The 7,350-nt window shown below is 42.9% G+C and overlaps 1 long non-coding RNA gene across 2 annotated transcripts; it reads right to left on the bottom strand.

The window, feature by feature from the left end:
• Positions 1-629: 629 nt before the first annotated feature.
• LOC149747588 (uncharacterized) lies at positions 630-7,087 on the bottom strand. 2 transcript variants are annotated; one of them, XR_016387563.1, is made up of 4 exons: positions 6,884-7,085; positions 4,246-4,586; positions 2,953-3,048; positions 630-1,834 (listed from the first exon to the last, which is right to left on the bottom strand). It is a non-coding gene; the product is annotated as an uncharacterized LOC149747588 (long non-coding RNA). The 2 variants fall into 2 exon arrangements; XR_016387562.1 differs by having other exon boundaries at positions 2,953-4,586; positions 6,884-7,087.
• Positions 7,088-7,350: the final 263 nt, after the last annotated feature.

Here is a 7,350-nt window from a genome sequence, read left to right as displayed (position 1 = left end):
CACCACCATTTGTTGAAAAGACTATTTTTCCCCATTGTATGGGCTTGGCTCCCTTATAAAAAATCAACTGACCATAGAAATACAGGTTTATTTCTGGACTCTTTATTGTGTTCCATTGATTTGTACATCTATCCCTCTGTCAAAACCCCATTGTCTTGATTATGGTTGCTTTGTAGTAAGTTTTAAAACAGGGAACTTTGAGTGCTTCAACTTTGGTTTTTATTTCCCAAGATTGTTTTGGCTACTCTGGGTCCTTTGAGGTTCCATATTATTTTTAGGATCAGCTTGCTAATTTTGCAGAGAAGCCAGTTGGGATTCCTATAAGGATTGGGTTGAATCTGTAGACCACTTTGGAGAGTATTCTCATTTTATCAGTATTAAGTCTTCCAATCCATGAACAGAAGATATATCTCCATTTATTTAGATCTTCTTTAATTTCTTTCCATAGTGTTAGCCATTTTCAGAATACAAGTCTTGCACTACATTTGTTAAATTTATTTCTAAGTATTCTACTCCTTTTGATGTTATTGTAAATGGGATTATTTTTTTAGTCTCATTTTTGGATAGTTCATTGCTAGTGTATAGAAATACAATTGAATTTCCCCCCCAGCTTTATTGAGATATAAGTGACGAATTAAAATTATATATATTTAAGGTACACAATATGGTGTTTTGATATACATATACATTGTGAAATGATTACCACAATCAAGCCAATTAATCTATCCATCTCCTCACATACTTATACATTTTTGTGATAAGAACATTTAAGATCTGTTCTCTTAGCAAATTTCAAGTATACAATGTAGTATTACTAACTACAGCCATCATTCTATATGTTAGATCACCAGAACTCATTCATCTTGAATAACTGAACCTTTGTACCCATTTGTGCCCTCACAAGTGATTTTTGTCTATTGATCTTGGATCCTGCAACCTTGCTGAACGTGTTCATTAGCTCTAGTCGTGTTTCTGTTTATTCCTTAGGGTTTTCTATGTATAAGGTCACATCACCTTCCCTCTCCATCTGGATGCCTTTTCTTTCTTTCTGTGGCCTGATTGCCCTGGCCAGAGCCTCTCTTCCTGACCACAGCCATCGGATAAGCGTCATTAATTGCAGCTGATTGCTCCGTCGTCTCAACAATGTCCTGGGGCATCAGTTGGTTCACAGGCTGGTCCAATTAAACCTGGGCTCTTTTGCAGGGATTGTGTTTGAGGTCAGTGTTTGAGATTTGTTCTAATCCCTTTTTAGTTGTCCCTTTTCCTGATTCTCTCTGGTAAATTAGTGGCCTGTGATTCAGCTTATATCTAAAGACACTACCAGTCTCCTTTTAATTGTTTTTCACCACAAACTCAATAGTTTTGAATATTCTCACAGCCTGTTGCAAATAAAGTTAGCTCATTTATGGAAGGGCTTAGAGCACTTTATTTTGTCCCACCTCTCTCCCTGGAAAAAATCTCTGAGCCACAGCTCTGGGTGTCTTCTCTCTGAATGACAACCCTGTTTTAGGATCTGGCAGTCATGAGGGCACCTTTGATCTTCTTGGCTTACTTCTTCCAGCATGGAATCCCCACTTTACAAATGAGCTGGGCGAGGCTGATAGGTGTCCCAGTGTTTTCAGTGTGCTGCCTCCAAGGCAGAGCCTCTGTGTCACAAACCATACTCTCCTGGAATTTAGCCACTGCAACAGGTAGCTGGGGTGTGGGAGGGGGGGATGAAAAGTGCTGAAGACTGCTCCTCTCAGTAAGATGCCACCTTGACCTGGAGCTGGGTGGGGAGGGTGCCATGTGTTCTTTCTGTATCTACATGGAGTAGAGGTGCCTTCATAGTGGGCTGGGAGGGGGGAGGAAGGAAACAGGTCATGAGTGAAATGCTACAGACTCTCACTGCTCTTGCCAGTTTTAATAGACTTCTTGAATAAATCTTTCATTTTTTCTATGCCCTTAGACTCATTTCCAGAGACACTGAATTTATAGAGACTTTAAATATATATAAATAGTATATTATTTCTTAAAATTTATACATATAAATTAAAAATATGTATAAATAATAGACATAAATAAATGTATGTATATATTATTATAAATATGTAACTATGAACATATACTTATGCATTATGTAAATATATAATTATAAACAAATTAATTTATATATTATAAACATGTAACTATAAACATATAAATATATTTGTATTTATAAATATGTAATTCTAAATATATAAATAAATACATTTAAATATTATAATAAATATATAAATTAAAAAATAACTGTCGCCACTTCTGCTGGGGGTGGGTCTATGGAGGTCTTCCTGTTGCTGTTCCAGAAGTGGGATTGTCCGCCTCCTAAACTGGCTTTTGAAACTCTAGAAGTGGACACACAGCTGGTGCTTACAGAACTCACTGCAGGAAGACTTGCGGAGAGATGCCCCTAGTGAGTCAAACCTACCTTGTTTTTAATTAATTTTTTTTTTTGCCTGGTCACACATTAGTTCATAGACTAAAACTCCTGTTACCTTGAATTCTAACTTTCTGAGCCCTTTGGGGTAAAGAGCACTGGTAACCTCAGGCCACCTCCCATCCCCATCTCCCACTTCTCTCTGGAAGGTGTCTTCATCTTGGTTTTCACTTTCAGATCAGCGACAGCAACTGTTTGGAAATGACCTCTGTTTCTCAGCCACCTTTGGATGCTGTATTGTGTCAATGAGGGTCGAGTCAGGACACAAACCCCACCACTTATTTGAAGCAGAAATGTTTACTATAAAGAGTAGATAACTCGGGACTTCCCTGGTGGCGCAGTGGTTAAGAATCCGCCTGTCAATGCAGGGGACACGGGTTCGAGCTGGGGTCCGGGAAGATCCCACTTGCAGCGGAGCAAGTAAGCCCGAGCACCACAACTACTGAGCCTGAGTTCTAGAGCCTGCAAGCCACAACTACTGAAGACCGTGCACCTACCTAGAGTCTGTGTTCCTCAACAAGAGAAGTCACCGCAATGAGAGGCCCCCGCTCGCCACAACTAGAGAAAGTCTGCGTGCAGCAACGAAGACCCAACTCAGCCAAAAGAAAAAAAAAAGAGTAGATAACTCATGAAAAGGGAAACAGAGGACTGAGAGGCTCACTCATGTCCTACCTGCCACCTCTAGGCAGAGGGAGGCTGGACAGTGAAGGGACTCACACAGGCTGAGACTCAGACCTTTCCCAAGAGGGTGTGACTTTGCAGCGATGTGCAGCCTGCCAGAGGCAAAGCCACGTGCCACAGGACGTGGCCAGAGGTGGGCCTTGGAAGTGCCACCACTGTGGAGGGCCTTGGGGGGGCGGCGCTGCCCAGGTCTGCAGGGTCAGCAGCCCCCCAGGTGGGGAGACTTGGTCTGAGGACACAGTAGGAGCTGGTCTGCAGAAATGGCAGCTGGGGATTTCTGCTTTTGAATTAATTTTGAATTAGTTTGAATTAATAAACTTTCCCCCCATTGCCCCTCCAGGGATCTGGAAAATGGAGGCCTGGGCTAAACAGAAGCTTTCTAGAAGAATACACTATTGCAAGGATTCAAAGACAAACCTCTGGTGGTCAGAAATCTGTGGGGTATTGCGGTGGATTAGCGTAATGGTTTTGCTATTGTTACAGAACCAGGTTTTGTTTGTTTGTTTGTTTTTTTCCCAAAGTGCAGCAGGCCAAAACGCTTAAACAACCAGAGGTTTGCAGCAAAGAGAGGGTTTATCCTTAAGGCAGCCAATGAGGAGACCAGAGAACACTCTCAAATCTGCCTCCGTGAAAGCAAGGGGCTGGGTGTTTACAGGATGGAGAACCAAGCAGTAGGACAGTGCGGTCTGAGGCGTGGTGGGGGGAAACGATTGGAAAAAGGAGCAGGGACTGTGGTTCTGCGCAGGTGTAACCAACTCCCGGCCTCTGCACGCTCACAGCACGATCTGGGGGCGGACTTTTTACGGAGCAGACCCTCGCGCACGCCTAGTGGGAGGGTCAGGGGTGTCCCATCCAGTCTTAGCCAGCTCAGCTCCAACTAGATGCAGCTGACTCTCAGTTTCTAGAAAACAACCAGGGCAGATATTTTATCTTTTGGGCTCCGTGCTTGGAGGACATGCAAGTCTTAAAACGGCCTTGATTAGTGACGGCAGGTGGAATGGATTTGACTAATCATGACCCACAGTTTCACTATCTCAGGGGCTGCCCTCATCCCCCACCTATCCTACCGTGGGTGGGGGCATAGGTGCTGAGATCTGGGACATACTTACGCTAAACAGTCGGTCAGGGTTGCTGAGCAGACCCGGGGCCATCCTCACACCAATCACTGGCTCCTCTGCTCAGTAAAAGGGAAGGAAAGCGGGAAAACAGGGCGGCGGTTTCTGGCCGCTGTGGCCTTGCGCGTTCCTCCAGCACCCTCTGCTGGCATAGCCATGCATTGCAACCGCTGGCCAAACCTCGGCGTCCGGATCTCACCCTCTCCCCAAAATGAGGGACACCTGCTCCCAGGAGTCATTGTATCCACAGCCAACTGTGTTAATTCCTCTTGAAACTCAGTCACAGTTCCACTGAATATTCTGCGGACCTCCAACAACTCCTACATAAAATAGTACTGAGAAGAAAAGAAAACGTGTTTGATAAATACAAATACACACACAATAAGGAGCAAAGAAAAAAAGACGCAAAGTCACCGCCGTTCTTTTTCATCGGTCATGAATAGGGTTGCTAGGTAAGATACAGGATGCCCGGACAGTGAATAATTTTTTAGTATAAGTGTGTTCCAAATATTGCGGGGTACATACTTATGCTGAAACTATTATTCGTTGTTTTTCTGAAATTCAAATCTAGTCTACATTCGTTTTTACAAGTTTTGAGCGGCAGCCCCTGCAGCCTGGATGGGATTGGGCGGTCTCTGGCGCTCTCTAGCGTTGAAAGGTCTCAGCCTGGTGTTTTGAGGTAGCTGGCAGGTCTTTTATTTGTGATGTCTGACCAGGTGAGTATGATCCTCCTTTACAAGGAAGCACGTTTGGAGCTTATTAGCTGAGGGGCAGAGCAATCAGCCTGCATCGTGCCCAGAGGCAACCATTTATCCTGGGGAAAATGTCAGGAAGATATCACCTAGACCTGGAGCTGGGTGGGGAGGGTGCCCTGTGTTCTTTCTGCACCTACTTGGGGTGGAGGTGCCGTCGTGTTGGGCTGGGAGGGGGGAGGAAACAGTTCATAGGTGAAATGTTACAGACTCTCACTGCTCTTGCCAAGTTTTAGTAGACTTTCTTGAATAAATATTACATTTTTTTTGTATGCCCTTAGGTCTGTTTCCAGAGACTTTAAATATATAGAGAGAGACTTTAATGATATTTAAAGACTTTAAATATTTATATGTAAAGACTATGTGTGCTTCCTTGGTGGCGCAGTGGTTAAGAATCTGCCTGTCAATCCAGGGGACACGGGTTCGAGCCCTGGTCCAGGAAGATCCCACATCTTAGCTGACGCAGAGCAGCTAAGCCCATGCGTCACACTACTGAGCCTGCGCTCTAGAGCCTACGAGCCACGACTACTGAAGCCCATGCGCCTAGAGCCTGTGCTCCACAGCAAGAGAAGCCACCGCAATGAGAAGCCCACGCACCGCAACAGAGCAGCCCCCACTCTCAGCAACCAGAGAAAGCCCGCGTGCAGCAGCGAAGACCCAATGCAGCCAAAAATTAAATAAATGAATAAATAAATAAATTTATAAAAAGACTATATTATTTCTCAAAATATATACATAAATTTAAAATTATGTATTATTTAAAATACATAAATTTAAATTTATGTATTATTAAAATACATAAATTTAAAATTAATATATAAAACCAATATATGTATATATTATAAATACACGATTATAAACATATAATATATTTATATATTATCATAAATACATAATTATAACAAACATATATTATAATAAATATAAATATATTTATAAATATATATCTAAACATAGATATATTGTATATTATAAATATATAATTATAAACATATAAATAAATACATTTAAATGTTATTATAAATACAGAAATTTAAAAAATAATTTTCACCCCTTTGGCTGGGGTATGGGTCTGTGGAAATCTTCGTGTTGCTGTTCCAGAAGTGGAACCCTCCCCCCTCCCGAACTGGCTTTTGAAATAACTGGGAAAGAAATGAAATGTATAAGAATTGGGAAGATAGCAGCAAAACTGTCATTCTTCACAGATAAGTTTAAGTATGTAGCAAGTCCCACAGAATGTAGATAAATTAACAGAATCTATAAAAAATTGTAGCAAATTTAGCAGGTCCAATTTCAAATATAGAAACTTACTGCATCTCTATATAACAGCAAATGAATAGAGAATAGCATTTAAGAAGGATACATTTTACAATTGCATTAAAAATATCAGTTTATAGAGAACAGACTTGTGGTTGCCAAGGGAGAGGGTGAGTAGGGGAGGGAGGAAATGGGAGTTTGGGATTAGCAGAGGCAAACTAGTATACATAGGATGGATAAACAACAAGGTCCTACTGTACAGCACAGAGAAATATCCTGTGACAAACCATCATGGAAAAGAATAAGAAAAAATATATGTATGTACTGAGTCACTTTGCTGTACAGAAGAAATTAACACAATGTTCTAAATCAACTACATTTCAATAAAATCTCAAAAAACTTTATATAAGTTTACTAGGGATGAATCTAAAGACATGCCCAAGTCATTTGTTTATGGTGAAAATTCTACATACAACTTCATTGAGAATTATTAAAACCTGTTAATGAGAGAGAGAGAGAGGATATTTATGGATTGAAAGATTCAATGTGGTAAAGATGCCAGTTTCCCCCAAATTGATTGGCAAATTCCCCCAGAACTGGTTCAAGGTGCAGAATTCCTGTACCTTTTTTAGGGAGCAGAAGCCAAAGAGCCGATTCTAATTAAGAGACGCTCAGATCCTCTTGACAGAGAGGAGCGCTCTCCTTCTTCCTGGTCACCTGGGCAGTTTCAAGGTCATGGCCAGAAGGACTTGGTTCCCTGCGTCGCCCACTCAGATTTCTCCCTCTCTGTCTGAAGAGGCGACCTGGGTGGGGGTCACCTCATGGGCACACCCGTCCCAGCTTCAGCCCAGAGAGTAGGGACCGGGAGGGGCTCCCTGTGCCCTGCGGGTGTCGCCCCGCCCCGTCTCCTCTAACCTGGGCCCTCCTGCCTCCCCCTCCTCGGCCGCCAGGGGTCGCTGTCCCCTCATTGGAAGCGCAGGGGGACCCACAGCGACCACCCAGAGGAAGGGGTCCCAGATGGCGGGGCTCAGGGACCTGCGAGTGACTCCCGTGGACCTCGCCCGGGTTCTCACTTAACCCCATGGGGGAG

This window comes from Delphinapterus leucas, chromosome 14, assembly GCF_059928025.1.
Source record: "Delphinapterus leucas isolate spDelLeu-1000000601 "Yukka" chromosome 14, BTC_Dleu_Yukka2, whole genome shotgun sequence".
NCBI classification, from domain to species: domain Eukaryota; kingdom Metazoa; phylum Chordata; class Mammalia; order Artiodactyla; family Monodontidae; genus Delphinapterus; species Delphinapterus leucas.
Note: the sequence above shows the minus strand (reverse complement) of the source record. Positions and strands in the feature narration are given on the sequence as shown.